The sequence below is a fragment of the Epinephelus fuscoguttatus genome, linkage group LG17 (assembly GCF_011397635.1).
Source record: "Epinephelus fuscoguttatus linkage group LG17, E.fuscoguttatus.final_Chr_v1".
Classification (NCBI taxonomy): domain Eukaryota; kingdom Metazoa; phylum Chordata; class Actinopteri; order Perciformes; family Serranidae; genus Epinephelus; species Epinephelus fuscoguttatus.
In genome coordinates, this window is record NC_064768.1 from 18,697,590 (window position 1) to 18,716,698 (window position 19,109).

Here is a 19,109-nt window from a genome sequence, read left to right on the forward strand (position 1 = left end):
GGACAGAAGCCCTTTTGAACTGTGTCACATTTCTCCTCTTCTACCGTCGCTCCCTCCTCCCTCCCTCCTCTCCGCCCTCCTATGGAGCTCCTAGAAAAATTCCCAGACCGACGATGTTGGCAGGCCCTCCCTACCCCAGCCCAGGCTGGCAGCCCATGAAAGAGCATTGCAGGGTATTGTTGAAATAATAATCACAGTAATCGCTCTTGTAAATACCTCTGAGATGGTAATGCAGGACCGCTCTGTCAGCCAAAGCTTTTTTTTTCTAGAAGGCGTTTCTGTTCCTGATACGTAATCCCTCCGTGTTTCACTTTAACAGCCATATTCTCTTTTATTTGAAATGTTAGGCCTTTTTCCACACCACAGCCATCAGTGCAAGCGTCTCACTGGGCGGTGTTGTTTGAGTAGAGGCTGTCACAGATATTAACACTGCTATTCTTAGAGTGAACACTGGGGGCAGTCTAACCATTTCTGACATGGTAAGAGCAACAGTAACAGAGGATTGACACAAGTGCCTTCACTACAGAGCTGGCAAGTGTCTATCATCAACCAGCAGGAAAACATGACATGAAATAGCTGTTATTAATCTAATTAAAAAAGAGGAAAAAAGGCCCTCTGTACTGTGACCTCATCTAAGCTGTCTCTGTATCAACAGCCTTTTGTGTGCATAATTGCTGATAAAAGGTTGATGAAAGTGTTGCGATGACCTACGCCTCTATAAAAGATAACTTCTCAAAGGGCACTTTCTCACTACTTGAGCTGCAGGTGAGCACCAACAGAGACAAAAATGGATTCAGGTGGAGGACTCTCCTGATGAGATACTGTAAAAGGAGAGTGAGAAAAAATGTGAACGAAGACAGGCTCAGTGAAAAAAAGAAGAGAATTGTGTGTGTGTGTGTGTGTGTGTGTGTGGGGGGGGGGGGGGCCGAAAAAGGAAAAAAGATCTTAGTGAGCTTTTCTCGTGAGAAACGGGTGGCTCTCTTGGCTGGGGATCTGGGGGTCTTAGCAGTGTCCGTCCCCTTTTCAGTCTGCGTCAGCGAGATCGGAATCTCTCTGGAAACAGACCGTGGAGATGAGAGAAGGGAATGGAGACAGTTGGATAAACTAAAAGAAACATGGGAGTACAGAGAGAGTGAGAGAAACAAGACAGAAAAAAATAGGAGAGTGAAGCAGATAAGAGAAACAGGTGAGTGACCGTGGGAGAGACAAGAGGGGAAACAGAGGCAGAGTGAGAATCTACACCAGGATCAAACGCTCATTCCCTGTGAAGGCTGTACAGTTCAGCAGCAGTACAGTACACACTGAGCCAGTGAGCTTGTCCAAACACTGAAGCGCTGCTGCCCTGCACCTGGTGGCTTAGAAGGGACCTGACGGCTCTCCCTGTCATCGCATTCACATTACAGGCCTGGCAGCTCGTGACACGGCCGCTATGTGACGACACAGGCCAATGACGGGGCTGTCTGCAGGAGGTGAGCAACGGGACTTTTCATCACGCCGTGCCAGAGATGACACCCACCGGGAGAATTGTTGATGCTTTAATCTCCGCTCCCAGATGTTAGAGGCGCTTGGGCCTTGATAATAAGGCAGCATCACAAGACAGGAGAGAAAGAAGCGCTGTCGGGGATTGACAGGGTAGTGACAGCAATAAAACAACCTGTTGTGAAGTGAACTCATGACGAGGCAGACTTACAGTTACATTTAATGGTTTAGGCGTTAATGAGCTAACAAGATCGTTTGTCTACTCATTTACATTTCTTCCACATTTTGATAGAACCATTTTTTATCAAGGTGTGCTGTCGAGACACATGAATTGGACTCTAGTCACAAATTAAATGACTTGAGACCTGACCTGACAAAATCAAAAAAGACTTTCAACTCAAAGCAGCAATGACTCATCACTTCTCTTGGTTCTGAGCCCTTGGCCTTGAAAATACTTGATACTCTCCTCCAAGAACACTAATTAAAACGCACCAATTTCTTTGCCTTCATTCCTGTATCAACCAACATTAACACTATTTATTCCTGGGAACATCCAATCAAGTTGCAGGAGACAACCAGGAAAAACCAACATTCCGTTACTGAGTGCCAGTCGGAAAGAAAGTATACCAAAGATGATTTTGTTCGTGTACAAAAACTATGTGGTGGTCAACAAAAACAAAACAACAAAAAAAAAACTTGTGTTATCCAAAACATGCAGGTCGAAAATTACAGACGGAGACAATACAACTTCCAACTTTGTTCAACATTTAAAGCACAAAGAACAGTAAGTTGAGGCTAATATTAACAGTTAGCGAGCAAATGCTAAGCTAATGTTGGCTAAACTAAGTAACTTTTTTTATTAAGAATATATGTATTAGATTTATCAAATACAACACAGAACAAATAGCTCAGACTTGACATAACGAACAAAATAGCTATAGCTAAAACCCTCACCACCCCCTACAACATCGCCAAATAACAAGGTTACAGGATGACTGATTCGCAGGAAACCCTTGTGATGAGGAAGGTGACAGCGTAAGCCCAGTGTATTTTAAGTAAGAGTCCCAAACCTTGTAAAAAGCATCCATTAAGGAGTGAAGTATCCTAGAGATATATTCACTGGGACTGTTTTTTAGAGCAGCAACCTTGATCCAAAAGAGCAAAAAATTCTTCCTGGCAGCGAAAGTCAAAAGATTGAAGAGCCTCTTGTGTTTGATATTTATAGCATGACCATGTGAGGACCAAGTAGGAGGCACATAGGGTCTAATTCTATTTGAACACCAAATATAACGCACAGTTCATCCACAACACTGGACCAATAGCTTTGTAGCCTCACATGTAAGCAGAAACAATGACTGCAGCTGCCAGTGTCAGAGTTACAGTAACAGCAGAGTGGAGATTCATTAGCATCCATTTGATTCTTGAGAGCAGGGGTTACTTTTTAACAAACTTGTTTTAAGGAACAAATACAAATTTTAACAAGCATTCATGATTTTTTTGAGATTAATATACTATCACTTTGTTGTTAAAATGGCATTACATTTGGACAAGACACATTGTGACCTGTTTTGTACTTGAAACTCTTGAGCGCATAGACTTGAGACTTGCAAAACAATGACTTGGTGCCACCTCTGATATCTGCAGTAGGTGTCTGAGAGGGTTGTGGCACTAATGGCGCTAACAAAAAATGTGTGTGTTGCTACTATAGGGCCACACACATATTAATAAACTTCTCTAGAAAAAAAAACCCTTAATGTGTTTATGTGGCTTTAGGGTCTACTATGGGACCAAACTTTTCAGAGTCGGCCCAGGAAAATGTTGCCGGGCAGGCAGAGTGAGAGAGACACTGCAGAAGAAAAACAACAAAAGCTCTTCCAAACCTCTCCTCTGGCACTCTGGGAGATAATTAGCTATCGGAGAGATTTGGAGAATCTGACACAGAGCACGCTGACGTTACCCCTGTGACTACATCCCCAGTTCCCACAGCGAGCTAGCCAATTTGTTTAAGACTCCAGCCCAAGATCAACAGCCTCATACCACCCCACCCACCCTGTGATCACACTCACCCCTCTGTAGCCCTGACACACACACACACACACATGCACACACACACACACATGCACACACACACACACACACACACACACACACACACACACACACACACACACACACACACACACACACACACTCCTCCTGCCCTTAAAGTCTCTCTGCTTTAACCCCGGAGAACACACAGAAATACCCACAGACACATAAACACACAATGCAAACTGCTGCCAGCCTAAAAAGCCTTTCTTAGACCTCTCACCACACACCGTCATCACTGGCACAGCCCAGAATAAACTAGGCCACTGGCTGTTCGTACCAGCTTGCTGATGCTGCGTCTTTAGGTCACAGGCTCCAAGTACAACACATTTCACAGTGGCTCCAGTTGCAGTATGTGTTGCAGGGGGTGCTTGAAAAAAAAAAAAATCAGTTATGAACCAATTTGCTGCCCTGTAATGATCCTAAATCATGGGAAAAATACATAAAGTGCTTTTGGTCAGAGGTCAACAACTGCTGCTAACAAGGTGCTCCATGGGAACTCCTAATTGTTTTTTATGTGGGTTGCCGTAGGAACTGGTAAACATGTTAACGAGGGGTGACCGCAGACATTCGCACATGGATGTGTGCAGTGTGTACACACTAAGACCAACCACGCTCATAGACTCAAATAGGAGAGGAGCGGTGCTAGACAGCGTACTGAGAGAAAGATGTGTGTGCTGCTACCCTCATTTGATCACAGCCTCGGCTCAATCACACTCCAGACTGTGCATTTGGCTCTGAAGAGATAGTCATGGCTTTCTGCTCATCAATAGACACATTACCGCCCAGTAAAATGAACCAATAAGTGCATGCAGATGTACTTCTGTGCAAGACAGTGCAATTACAATACCCATTTAAATTGAAGCTTGTTGCAAGTTTCACTTATTAGCGCAGCGTTGCAGAAGTAATCATCACTGTTAGTGTTGTTTCCTATGGGCAGGCATCTGGGGGAAATCAGCCCTTTGTCTGCAGAATAACAGCCATTGCGGCGAGAACACCAGATCTCACCATTCCCTTTCTTTTGGAGATCTGCAGACAAAGAGAGCTCGCGTGTGCGCCGGATGGTCTCACAAGGCCGGCTGAATAACATCTTGATCCATGAATGCAAATCAGCACATGCATTATAACACATCAACATCAGCACGTCACGCATTCATTCGCTGCTCAGAATTGGACTGTACATCTGTTTGGCCTGAATGGTGAAATCAATGCAGGAATGCCCCCGAGCTGCAGAGGGGATGGGTAAAGGGGGTTTTGCTCAGTGAAACAGCCAGCTTTTCACCATCAAGACAGTTACAAAAGAGGCCTCTCACAAGGGCCTGCAGGCAAACTGGGCTGGCCTCGCTTTACTCTTGGTGTGTGCAAAGCCCCAAAGAGGCCGAACTGTTCAGTCGCATGTACCAAAATATGTCAATCTGAGGAGCTTTGCTGAAAGGAAGCTTTCCACTGTTTGGTTAAAGGTTCCTACAGGTTCTTGGCTTGAAGTTTCATGAGCTAAGCATCTCTGAAAAGTCATTTGGATGGCTCGCTGTGTTTTTATGGCAAGGACATATTTACTGGGAACAGGGAAAAGGAAGGAGGAGGACAGTATTTTATTGGAATTCTGCTGTACTCTGACGCTGCTCGAGGGGATCTCTAATTGGATCAACAACTGTCTGATTCCCATCAGCCAGCTTGACCTGTCTGCCCAGACTGAGGAGGATGCGTCTTATGGGAAAGAGAGAAACACAGAGTGGGAGGGAGAGAGAGTAAAAGACATGGAAAGACATAGATACATGAGGAGGAAGGGAGCGCAAGGGACAGTGTTCTAGAAATAGATAAAGGTGAAGAAAGCCAGGGTGTAGTTATGATAGAAAACATGTGACAGGACAAATGAGACGGGGCATGCAAAAACTAGCATACACATGTGCGTCGCCATTTTCAGAGTAAGACGGGGAAGCACAGAATGGCCGCCAACTAGGAAGGCAGGAGGCGGCAGCTTCCCTACGGGGAGGGCTTTGACGGATCCCAGTCGATAGCTCTCACAACTGCCACACTGGCCTCGCATCCTTCAGCGTGGAAATGAAGACAGTCTGCCAGCCGTTTTGCTGACAGGGACGGCACACATGGCTCAATGACACAGCCCGATAAATGGAGCGGGGCGCTGAGAGGAGAGCGAGACAAAGAGGGGGAAGGAGAGGGAGATAGATGGAGAGTAAGATACGGTGTCATAGAGAGACAAAAAGACGTGGGATGACGGTGACGGAAAGAGACAGAGGGGATTCAGCGGTGGCAGAAGTGACAGTCTGGTTTCCCCCCCTTACGATCCATACCATATAGATGAGCGAGGAAGATTAGTATAGGGAGAAGGATGTCAACAACGGCTTGCTACTCGCTCTGCATCCGCTACACATGCTCTATGGCTATTGATCAGACTTTCTCCATAGAGGGTTCCTACAGCACGCCAGTCGGTACAGGCCTGAGATGATATTATGGATTACGGGAAGGGAAGTGGAGGGAAGAGCCCTGGATGCGGGCGGTAGAAGCCTGATCGATGAGCTATTGCACACTTAACAAGAGTAATGTTATGTAGGGAGTCTCTGACATGCTAATCCATCTCTCACTCTCTCTGTCCGTCTCCCTCGATCGCATCTCTCTCCGTCGTGGTTATGTGCTGTCTGCCTATTGCTCTCCTCATTTCTTTTTTGCTTGTTCTATCTATCTATCTATCTATCTATCTATCTATCTATCTATCTATCTATCTATCTATCCACAATTGAGCTGACTGAGCCCACTCCACATTCAGACAAATAAAGCTGATGGATGGGATGAGCTCCATGTGTGTCTGGCACACAGTCAGTCTAAAACGAAGCAGACAACTACAATTGATTGAGACCATCTTATGGGAACGGGAAGACTTAAGACTCAAAAACATGCACGTTTCTGAGAGGTAGGCCAGGAATACACTGATGTGAAATGATCTCACAGATAAAGTGAGGACTATTCTGCATAAACACGGAGCTGTAATTATTTTTGCAGATGAAAATACGGCTGCGAGCATTGAGTCTGAATTAATCTGCTCTTACAGTAAAAGCGAGAGCAGCAAGTGCAGCGCCAAACAGGCGGTGGGTTCCCAGCTGCTAGCCAACTCCTGTGTGAGAAGCTCTGAGGTAAACGAGAAACGAGAAATTCATTTTTGCTTAATCAGCTAATTCCACTTGCCATTCCTGACGCTGAGGTTGCCATGGTGAGTAAACAAATTACTAAAAACAACACACAGAGGTACGCGAGCGAGGAGAAGTTAGTGCGTGTGTGTTTGCCAGCTCTAATGAGCGTCTCACAATCCTCCATCCATATATTGAAATAACATTTATACAGACAGTCCTCACCGCATTCATCCCAAATGGCATAACTGAGTGTCGCTGGTTCCTGTAGTCTGCTGCAATTTTAAAGTGGCCGTGGCAGATGTTTCTAATGTTGAACCCACACATGCTGCTCCACGCTGCCAACATCTCCGCTGCTGCAGTCGGTCTCAGTATCAGCGGCCTGCTTTACACAGCTGGCCAGGGTGGCAATTACAAGAAGCCGCATTGTGGTTGCTTCGAAAATTGTAAGAGTACAGTATAAGATTGAAAACACTATTTGCAGAGTGGGTTTGAAATAAGATCCCAGCTAAGAAAACACTACAATGTGCAGCAGGCGACGTGACGTCAAAACATCACAGACAAATCTAGGAGTGAGCCAAGTAGACTGGCTGTTTGGTTTGGAGGCTCATCTTAAGGTCTTCATCACGTCTCTGGACAGATGAAATATTTTTGTGGCACATTTTCAGCTGTCTTTGCCTTACAGTAACACTTACAATATGACTCGGCAGCCTGAGAATCTGGTGACGTAGACAAATGAAGTTCCATATTAACTTCTTCTTATTTCTTTGCCAATCTGATTGGATTGGAGAGACTAGAACATTTACAGCACAGTTTAAATCATTACTGTAGGTTGTTCTTAGCCCCGACACAGTTGCCAGCTCATGTTCACATTACAGTAACTGATGTATGCACTTTGGATGAGCACAAGGATCTTCGACTGAAATCACGCCTGACACACTGAATTTATGTTGCTGCTAACCACAGGCAGATGTCCAGAGACCACTGTCTGTGATGTAGTGAGAAAAAAATGACTGAAACATTGTGAATTGCTGTATGAAAAAATCCTTAATCCTAATTCAAACTGGTGAAATTGTATCCGTCATGCAATACTGGAGAGCTGGCAGGCAACAGGCTTTTTTGTTTATGCTGCCAATGCATTGTCAGTACAACAGTGGTGCCCCCAAGTGAGGGCCAAGGGGGACCATGGCCCTCTAAGGCAGCGGTATCTTATAAAACTATACAGTGTGAGGCATCCATTGGTACCAACCGTGGTGGCATAACTTGACAGCAGAGGACGAAATAACTAATAATAACTAAATTAAGCACAATTTTGGCAGGGGAACAATTGGCATGACCATTTTTAAAGGGGTTCCTTGAACTCTCACCTCAAGATATCTGACTGAAAATGGGTTCTATCCGTAAACATGAGTCACCCCTATACTTGCAGAGACTTGTTTCCAGTAAATGTTTTGTCCCTTACAATCAACATACTCCTTCATACTAAAGCTGTGTGTTGGTCTTTTTTAAGGAAAAAGACAACCAGCCTAAAACCTAAAACCTCAAAAAAACTCATTGACTTTGAGATAAGGGAACTGGGAGTGGTAATACTTACTCATTTTTGGGTTTTAGGACAACAAATTGCTTAACGTGTATAGATACATAACACATTAAAACACTCCGAGGTGCCCAATTTTCCGCCTCGTAGGGTAGACATATTGGCGGAACCCTTTTAGTTTAAACAGACCAAAGTGGCCTTCTGCCACAGGAGGGGCTGTTGATGACTTGTGGGAGGAGCTGTTGATGATGTCGCACGTGCGACTCACTGGATAAACAGGAAACAGCTGATAGCAGGAATTAGCGAGCAGCTAGTAGCAAGAGGAAAACGCAAACCTGACAGACACTGTAAAGATGAGCAAATGGGGAGACAAGGAATCACGCGTCCTCCTTGTCCTCGCAAACGAAGAGGCCATTAACCATCAGATGACGGGGACGGTGAAGGACGGGCCGACTTATGAGAGAATTGCTGAAGGACTGACCAGCCACGGCTTACCTCCCACGTCATTGTTTATCACATGCTGAGATACAAGTTTTGTTACTTGCTCATGCCCCCCTTTGCCCCGAAAAAGGCGCATTCTGTATAAACAAAAGTAGGTAGGCGGCATTTTGCTGCACTCCCCGATTTTGATTTTATACTGCCAATGCTGAAAGAAGACTGATTGGGCTTTCCTGCAAATTTGCACAATTCCTATCTTAAAAGGGCTTATGATTCCTTAACTCTCCATATTGACATAGTTTTCAACTAGTCTACGTACTTCAACAGCATAATCGAAACCCTTAAATTCAGTTTTGGCTTTTTGTTTTGGTGTGCCACACCAAGATTTCAGTGGCCCCATCTGGCCAGAAAGATTTCTGGGGGCACCACTGAATTACAGAGCTATCAAACAAAAAGCTTTTCTGTTTTTGCTGCCATTCTATTATCAATACAAGGAATAACAAGATTTATGATAGTGCTATATTACAATGCATCTGGAAGCAGTAATGTTGAAACAGCCAATTCTCTCATGAAATGAAGAAACTTTGAAAGAAAGCAACCTCCCTCAGACAGTAAGAAGAAATACTGATTGTGTTCATGGAATTCATAACAAGTAAGCCTTTATTGGTTCTCTCTGGCCTGGTGGCATAAAACCGGTCCCGGCCTGCGGAGCTCTCCTTTCATGGCAAACAGTTTTGGCTGTGGCAGACGAACTTAAGAGCAGCTGTTGCTGTACTTTGCCTGTGGGGGTTGACTCCTGCTGCCACAGACTGTGTCACTGCCTGTGTGGGTAGACAGTGAAGCCAGCTCTGTCCCTGTTAGCAGAGTATTATAACACTGCCAACGCCTCCAGTGACCCGTGAAACCTCCCATCTATAGAGATGAATCATACAGATGGGGCTTTGTAATTCAACAGAACTGCCCATCCACCAGACCCACGGCAAATATTTCTCGGTATATATGACACCATATCAGAATCAGAATAAATCAGTTTTGAGCTCTGCAAGCACAGTTTCAAAGATGCAATGGAGTCTATGTTCTATAAGCGGAGGTTTAGCATATTGTGAAGGTGTCATTATTAGCATCAAGCATTCACATTTGAATACGTACTTTTGCCTCTTACTCAGCTTCGCAGATTCCACATGATCGTACAGCAAATATAATTTAGGTTTATTTTGCAAGAGGAGATTTTGCTGAGCATGCATGGTGTTTGTCAGCACCACACTACTTGACATTCATAGAGTTACACATATTCACACTCAGCGCGCGCTACAAACAGTCTTCCTTTGTTAACCAGCATGAAACTCAAAAGAAAAACTGGATGTTAGGTGCGTTTCTAAATGGCACCTTGCCTTGAATATCTCAGATGGTCCGCAGATTCAGACATATGATTTTCTTGTTTTAAGCAGGGTTATCTAACCTTTGGGCTACCATTGACAGCAAATTGATAATGACATTTGAACAGAGGCAGAAAATATGCTCCAAGCTGCAAATACAAGAAAGCCACATCAGTTAGAGTGGCATGGTGAGGCATAAAAAAAGGCTGTGTGTTTGTTAACTAGGTTTCCACCGTAGGGGCTTCCAGTAACAACGGTATGGACAGGAAAGAAAATGAAATTACAGCACAATAAATGAATTATCAATAAAGAGCCCTCGATACTGTATCTGAGGGGGATCGATGCGCCACAGCCGGGCTGCAATGTGGGCCGAGGGCTGAGGGCAGGCCTATAGCTGAGGGACCAGCCAGATCAATAATGTCACTGGGGGTGATTGACGATCAATGCCGCCAGTGACGTTGATTTATGATCAATGAAAGCAGGGCACCTGACTAATAAGGGGAGAAGGGGTGGAGGGAGTTGTGCGAGGGGGGTTCCATAGCCGCCCCTTTACTGTAACTGATTGGGGATCGATGAAGAGTGGCACGGTGGCTGATTAGGGATCAGGCGACTCTGTGGCAGAGGAAGGCAGCTATGTGTGAGAGGATTTGGTTGGCTGCGTGGAGACCAGCCTGTCTGAGCCGAGCAGAGCTGCAGAGACTGTAATTAAAGCTGTGCTGAAAGGAGCTTTCCACTGGTTGATAGAAGCTGCAGGTGCAGCTCTCTTTGCTCTTTCGTTTTCAAAAGAGCAGCCATGCACCCACACATACACACAAACACACGCACTCACACACATATACACACAACCACAGACAGCACAGGAAAGTCTGCACTATGTTTCTGCAATTCTCCCTCATAAAAATCTTATCTGGTACTCTCATCGACATCCTCCATCTCTTTTACCTTGTTTCCTTACAGTCTTCGGCTATTTAAATACACTGTGTGCTTTTTGGTTTCTTGCTACTGTAACCCAAAAGATCTGTCTAATTGTTGGACATCGTGTGTCCGAAGTTTTACTGTCAGTCGGTGGTAGACAGCAATTAAGTACATTTATTTACGTACTTTATCTAAGTACAGTTTTTCAGTATTGTACTTTACTTGAGTATCATTTTTTTTAAACTTCCACTACATTTGAAAGACAAATACTGTATTTGTAACTCCACTACATTTCTATGAAGGCTCTTGTTACTCGTTACCTTTGGTTTGAAGTCAGCGGCTGATTCTTTAAGTCCATAAACTGTGATCATGCAGTTCTGCTTGCGTTTTTTTTTTTTGGCATAGTGGTGTTCCCATACTTCTGCCTTGCGCATGTACTACTCAGATTGGGGAGCTCATTGGTAGAGACAGGTAAAGAGGAGAGGTCAGCAGCAGGCGGTTGTATTTGGTTATGTGGTGTTACTATGGCTACAGCAGCAGATGGAGACGAAGATTATCATCCAAATCATGCCAAGTTTTTGAGTTGAAGATTGATTCGTATAGTTTTAAATATGTGCTCTGCTTCATCACTGCATGCAAGAATTTACCATCCAACCTGAGAGAGCATGTTGAGGTGTGTAAACATTTGCCTGATTCCAGATTAATATTTTAAACACAGTTGTCTGTGCTTGTAGCAGCTGCATTATTTGTGCTATGTTTAGCAACATAAATGTATTTGTGACAATATGCAATTTAATAATCTGACTCGGCAACTTTCACTTGTGTTGGAGTAATATTTGACCCGAGTATCTGTACTTTGACTTAAGTGAGAGTTGTGTACTTTGTTCACCACTACTGTCAACATATTACTATTTCTCATTTCAGTAATCTCATTACTATTATTGAACTAACAGATACTGTGTTGTCAACTAACCTCTTGCCTTATTCGTCCTTCATGTTAGATAGCAGTAGACTATTTTATGAAACACTTGGCAACATCCAAATGGCGTTTTAAAATGAATACGATCTCCAAACACGAGTGTTGTCAAAAATATCGATTAATGGATACATATTAATTTTGAATATTTGAAATGGTTTCATTACTTATTTCCTTATGCTTTTTCACTCTTTTTCACTTTTTTATTGTTAATGTTTGCTGCAGTTATTCTGCTGTTCTCTGCTACGAGCCAAGAAAAGAAAAGTTGTCATCATCGCATTGCTGCATAACCTTGTAAATTTATCCTCAATTATTTTTTATTGTGTGCCCTCAATGTCAGTTGTTTCCCTGTGGTACCAAAAATGGCATCACATATTAATATTTTTCAAGATACTGCTATCAAAGTTACAAATGTTTAAGAAATAATCTCCCTTCATACTAACACACTTGAAAATGCATATCACATGACTATTCACGTACACTGGGCATGTGCGTGCCAGTGTGAAAAAGGAGGCAAATTCATAATGATAAACTTTTGTCTACTCTGCGGTTGGCTGCTAAGGTACAGAAAATCCTACATAGGAAAGGCAGCAAAGTAAGACCAGAAATTCCTTCACTTGGACCAATGACAAGGCGGAATTGAAGGTAACACATAAGTATAAAGCAAGTGAAGTGGCAGACATAGACAGGGAGTCACTGCGAAGCAAATACGGCAACATATTAAAAGGGCAAACATAGCTGGAGGAAACCATAGCAATGAGAGAAGAATGTGAATCACAAAACATTTGAAGGTCTACGCCCAGGTGTAGATATCAGGGGGGGCGCAGGGGACATGCCTCACTTCAGCATTTAGAACATGTGTATTTTTCCCTTTAATACAAACAAGAAAGTAGCAGAGGACATTCCCACCATTAGTTGATGCAGAAAAGACAGAAATTGATGCAGAAAAATTTACCCATATGCAGTCTGATGCTTATAAATTCCTGATGGGCATTCCTGACATAAAACCTACATGCTCGGCCCTAGATATAGTAATCTGTCTTAATTTTAGGTGTAAAAAAAATCACTGTTTTTGCCTGTCTAGACTAAAAACACGATCCCGGAGATTTCAAACTAAAACAGGGTGAGCAGTGTTTTCAAAGGCCTTTTAGGAGTTTGAAAAAGGCCAGAGTAGTGGGGGTGCTAGGCACAAACATAGCTAAAGTTATGTATCTTAAATCTAAAACTTATTAGTGTGGATGTATCCTTGGTGACGTCTGAATCTCACACCTGTGTTAGACAAAAAGGTGTTAACTCCTGTGCAGTGTCAACACATGTAAAAGTGAGTGTATTAGGAGCTATGTTTTGGTGAGACGGCCTTTAGACATCTTTTGCAATGAAGTGACAAAAATATCTGTACAATGGTTTACATAATCTCTACTGTCTTCTAGTAAACGCTGATGACATGAGTATGCACGGACCGGGTTATGAACTGCCTGGGAGATTTCAGATTAGCCGTGTAGCCAGCTTCACAAGACGTAAAAGCCAAAGTTAGGTCCAAAGTAAGATGGCTAACCCACTCATCTGCGCTTTGTCTGACAGACCCCTGTACCTCTGAACTTCAAACAGTGCATCAGACATTCCCAAGGCTCATAATTCATTCATATCTTAGGTATTCTCTTTGTTCTCGAGCAGTGTTGACACTAATTTTTCGTCTGTCTTTCTAAAAAAAAAAAAAAAAAAAAAAAAGATGCTGACAAGAAAGTGGCATCTTTCTTGTCAGCATCTGCAACATTTCCTGGCTTATCTCCTAAAAATTAAACATTGTTTTTGATTTTAAACATCAGGTCAGGGTAATTAAGTAAATTTAAGAAAAAATATTAAGTTGTCAATCTTCTGAAAATTACTAGCACAGCATCATTGTGGTCTGCCATGTGTCATCACTATTTGAGTTTTTCTCTGACTCCTTCATATCAAGCTTAAACTGGCCAGTCGTGTGTGAATTATTGAGGCAGGAATGTCCTAAAATAATAATTTGAAAGATAATTAGAGGTTTAAAACTTTGAGACAAAACAATCTGTGGCCAAAATCTGACCCTACTTCCTTCATATGTCAGCGCACAACTGTTTCCCTCTCAGTCTTCCCGCTGTTTCAAAGACAAAAAAAAGAAAAAACAAGCACGAAGGTAGCTGGATAGCACATTCCTCTCACACTTAACAAACTCTTAAGCATTATTTATACTAGCTTCACTTGCTATGCCCCTTTATCCCCTTGAGAGAGTGATATCAGAGCGATAACCAAAGAGAAAAGGTCGATCTGTGAAGAACAACTTTGAGTAAGTCCTTGCCTAAACATCTCAGAAGTGATGAAAAGGCTTTGTTTTTCTCAGTCTGCGTTAATGGGCCCCAATCAATGTGGGAGAGCCGTGGGTTTTTTTTTTCCTCATGTCCTGACCCTTGGGGGAAACACAGGGAGGTAATGTGGGAGGGGAGAGATATTGACACGCCACGTCGATATCACTAAGGTTCACAAGCGCCGGCACGGTGAAGGTAACTCCTTTTTACTTGAAGTTGAAGGCCGGCTATCAGGGGGCTCATCGATGCTGCGCCAAGGACACAAGTACAGCGTGAGTGGGCCTAAGTGTGGACCATAAATTAGCGGGTAGAAACAAACACTGTTGTTACACTGATGATATTCATCAGCGCTTATGATTGTCCTCCAAAAGAAACCACCTGTCCCTCCCACACACACACACACACACACACACACACACACACACACACACACCAATGCTTTCACTTAAACAATGTCAGGAATGTGAGGCAAGCGCACCGCCACGCCGGCTCTCATCTGTCACCAACGGCAACCAGCCCGCCAGCCGCCATGACGTGCAGCTTAATTGGGGGAGCTGATGAGGTCTGATGAGGCCGGTACTTATTGAATTCCCCGGCCTGTTATTTAGATAATGCTGGAGAGGAGCGGCCTCCGTCATCCTTCCCATTCTCATCCATTCACTGTCCCAGCAGGGGGCTGCTGGCTAATCCACTCTTGTTTGTAATGGCTGTGCGAACTGAGGGGATTTGGACACGCTCTCCCCTCGCTAGCACACATCTAACAATCCCCACTGTTGATTTTACCCCATAATGGGCCTATTTGACGAATTAACCAGATCCCAACCCCCATCTCAACCCTCTTTTTCTGTCTTTCTTTCTCTTATTTTTGGGAGGTATTGTTGAATAATTAGACTTTGAAGCAATCTTCTTTTCCCTTTTCTCAGCTTCTCCAAAAGCAATTACCAAACTTGAAATATGTGACTGTACAGTGTTTGCTGGTTTACGATGTATGTGTGAGTGAAAATGAGAGAGGGAGGGTGTGAATGGAGTGTGATGGAGAGAAAGAAAACAGTGGAGAGGAGCGGAAGTTGCAGAACAGATGGCTAAATGGCTGGACAACAAACTTTTAATTCTGTGCCTCAGAGTGGTGAAGGAGATGGAGAGCGTGAACAGAGGGGTGCCAAGAGTGCTGCTCAGTATGGGACAGCACATCAAAACGCATCAGAAGTGACGAGGATTCCTGTGATTAATGCCTCTGCCGCACAGAACTGAAAAGGATCTGAATTTCAAACGTAAAGTTTCTATGGAAAAAAAAAACCAGCATCTGGGTGGTCAGACATTAATCAGCAGCAGCTGTAGTGTGGAGAGGCTCTGACAACACAAATTTACAGAGACGAGGAGCGCCAGAATGGCAACAAAAGAGTAAATATCTGACGATTGTCCTTGTGAGCAGATATAAAAAAGGCACAGAACTGAAGCATATTCTGACTGCGTAAAGTATGTGTTGTCTAATGTATGCATAGCATGTGAGATCTTGCTTTCCCAGCTCTTTGGCTGCCAGACTGTGCAGTACAATGAAACACAATAAGCTGTCAGAATCTCTGAAACACTGTCATTAAAAGCGCTTCCAGTTTTCCTGTTTGGAAGTGTTAAGAAGAGCAAATCATATTTCAACACATCTGATATCACCAGCTACAGCTCAAAATGATATCCTGAGCTAAGTAACCCTTACAGATTTCCCAGTGAATTACCATTCTGAGGAATATCCAGCAACATCTAGAAAAACAAAAAGCCATATTTATACGGGTCAGTTGTTGCGCCCTTATAGATCAGGGGGCGAAACTGACGAGGGGGGCCATTAAGGCAGCAACATTTAAAAGCTTACATGGAGATGGTACAACGTGGAGTTCACCAGGGGCACAGCGAATCAATATCAGCTCGACTTAGAAATCTGCTGTATAATCCTTGATCTCCAAGGCCATTTGCTCCGCAGCCTGAAATTGGATACACCCCAACTGCATCCATCCCCCCCACACACACACTCACCCCCGTTGCGGCGAGCCCGCTTCTCGCTCCACAAATGAGACATGCTGAAAAATTGATCTGGATGCATCTGTGGCAAGATTACGTCTAGGGCTAAAAGAGAGATATGACTAGCTCAAGGTAATTCATAAATCTGTGTGTCTATGTGTAAGAGGATCAGGACAGGGCCTGGTGAATGGGAAAAACCCAGTGGTAGTATTATCATAACTACATCACCGCTACCTGGCAGACAGCTGCACAAAAAGGCCATTAAGTCAACACCTCTATAAATGCTAAGGGCTAGTAAAGGCCACACATTGAAAAACACCAATATATACTTCTATATAACACAGACTGCGAGTATGATTAACAAGGATGGAAGGAAAATAAATCATCTTTGATATTTTTCCTGTGAGCAGGAGGCCTTCTGCAGTATAATACTGTTTTTATGATCAATGGTTTGAGTAGAATAGAATAAAACAGAATATAATAGAGTAGAACTGTGTTTTCAACCACATCTAGAAATAGTCCTTTGAGTGTTTTGCCTTTTAAAAGTCAAATGTGTAGGATTTAGAGGGACAATATCAACAAATTCAAATTAATATTCATAACTATGTTTTCATTAGTATATAATCACCTGAAATCCTCCACCACAGAGTCTGTCGTGTTATTTCTACAGTAGCCCTGAAAAGGCAAACCAAACACTGGCTCTAGATAGGGCAATTGGTGTTCTCGTGTCAGCCATCTTAGTTCTTCTACATGCTTGGCACATAGGAGAAGTTTTCAGTTGGTTGCCTCACTGCTGTTCATCCATTCATTTTCCATAACCTTATTCTGTTAGGGATTGTGGGGGGCTGGAGCCTATCCCAGCTGACATTAGGCGAGAGGCGGGGTACACCCTGGACAGGTCGCCAGACTATCACAGGGCTGACACATAGAGACAGACAACCATTCATGCTCACATTCACACCTATGGCCAATTTAGAGTCACCAATTAAGCTGCATGTCTTTGGGAGGAAGCCGGAGTACCCCGAGAAAACCCATGCTGACACGGGGAGAACATGCACAGAAGGGCTACCCCACCCTGGGTTCGAACCAGGATCCATCTTGCTGTGAGGCGACAATGTGAACCACTGCACCACCGTGCCGCCAAACCACACCAATGTGAACCACTGCACCACCGTGCCGCCAAACCACACCGCTAGATGCCACTGAATCCTACACACTGGACCTTAAACTACAATTCCTGCTTGATTCACATGAACCGCTGACAAATTTGTATCTTTAAAAATCAGCTTGCATTTTATCACTTAATTTGGTAGTTATTTCATCACCACATTGCAGTTGCAAGCACATATTCTACATTTATTTATTTGCTCATTCAGCCGTCATTCACTAAATTTACATGCACAGAATATTTTGGTTTTTGCCCTTATTCAAAGAAAAAACAACCCAAAAACAAAAGCTGTTTATATGTCTAATGAAAATGAATATTCCACTAATGTTCCAGCTGACATGCAGCCGTGCATACTCCAATTAACGTGCCCTAACGTGTCCTTTATCATGTGAAAGTACGGAGAAGTGGAACAGCTGGACTTGTGTCATTTCGGCGGACTTGTTGGACCGTGCGAACACAGCCTCCCTCTTTCATTCCTTTAACCACCTTTTGAAAAGGTTGGCATTGCAAGGTCTGGGCACATCCAAAAACCTGTTAATATTCAAGTCTTTCATAATGTCTGAAAGCAGGTTGGTTTCTCCTTCTAATATGTGCGTTTTTCTTTTAGTCATGCATCTCTACACCAGCCTTGCAGACTGCTGGCTAGTTGATTTGTGTACAACGCATCCATGACAACACACAGAAGTGAGCGTCAACAGGCAAGAGGGCATGTGGCAAAATGTGGTAAAATCCAGAGTTGAGATGCATACTCTGATTCCGCTGTATACACGGCCAAGGGATGCTCCTAAAACCTGAATAATGCCAGCATGTAATGACACAAACATTATAGGTCAAGAAGAATAAGGTGATTATTTAAAGTATTTAACACTTACAGTAAAAGCAAAAACTGCAACTGACAGTTATGTTTGTTTCATATTCGTAGCCTTGTAGAGACTGCTGTTTATTTGCGAAGCCAACGACTTCTTTATTATAAATTTTATATTATTACCTTACACATTTAAGTGGGAGTTTTATTCAAACTTTCACAGTGCTTTGTTTTTTATAAATGTTTCAGGACCTTTCAAATGTTTTGTTGCTTGACCCTTTCTTCTGCCTTCTGGCAGGTGAAACAAAACAAACAAAAATATTCCACTTCAACAGAGAATCTGCACTACGGTATCAGCACTTACTACAGTGTTGCAAGCAAGGCATGAAAAGTGAGATTTCTAGGAAGGGTATATCTTTAGGTGCCTCTCTGCTGTAAGTGTGGGCTGCCTGATTTTTTTTTTTCTTATTTATTCCCATGGCGGTGTGTATTGTTAGAGTGGCAGTTGTTGGACTCTCTGAGGCCTTTAAGCTCTCTGTTTTCCCCCTATTACTTGTGCCCTGTGGGGGGACAGGCAGTTGTAGCGAGATGCGATGCGGCGCAGCAGGGGTGGTCCCCAGATACCACAGATTCATACTTTCCACCTGACGCACAGGATAGAGAGAACAGAGAGCTGGCAATTACCAGACTTCTCGCTATATATACTGCAATCCCGGCCAGCTCTGCTCTGCTGTACTCCACTCTGAAGGCTGTCTCAGGGCCAAGCTGGAGGTAATGAAAGCAACACACTCCTAATGGACTATTGATGTGTGTGTGTGTGTGTGTGTGTGTGTGTGTATGA

At 43.5% G+C, this 19,109-nt stretch overlaps 1 protein-coding gene across 3 annotated transcripts in view; it reads right to left on the bottom strand.

Moving 5' to 3' along the window:
* rbms3 (RNA binding motif, single stranded interacting protein) overlaps positions 1-19,109 on the bottom strand; it is a 382,296-nt gene that overhangs the window by 65,242 nt on the left and 297,945 nt on the right. The gene's annotated exons all lie outside the window — the stretch shown is intronic.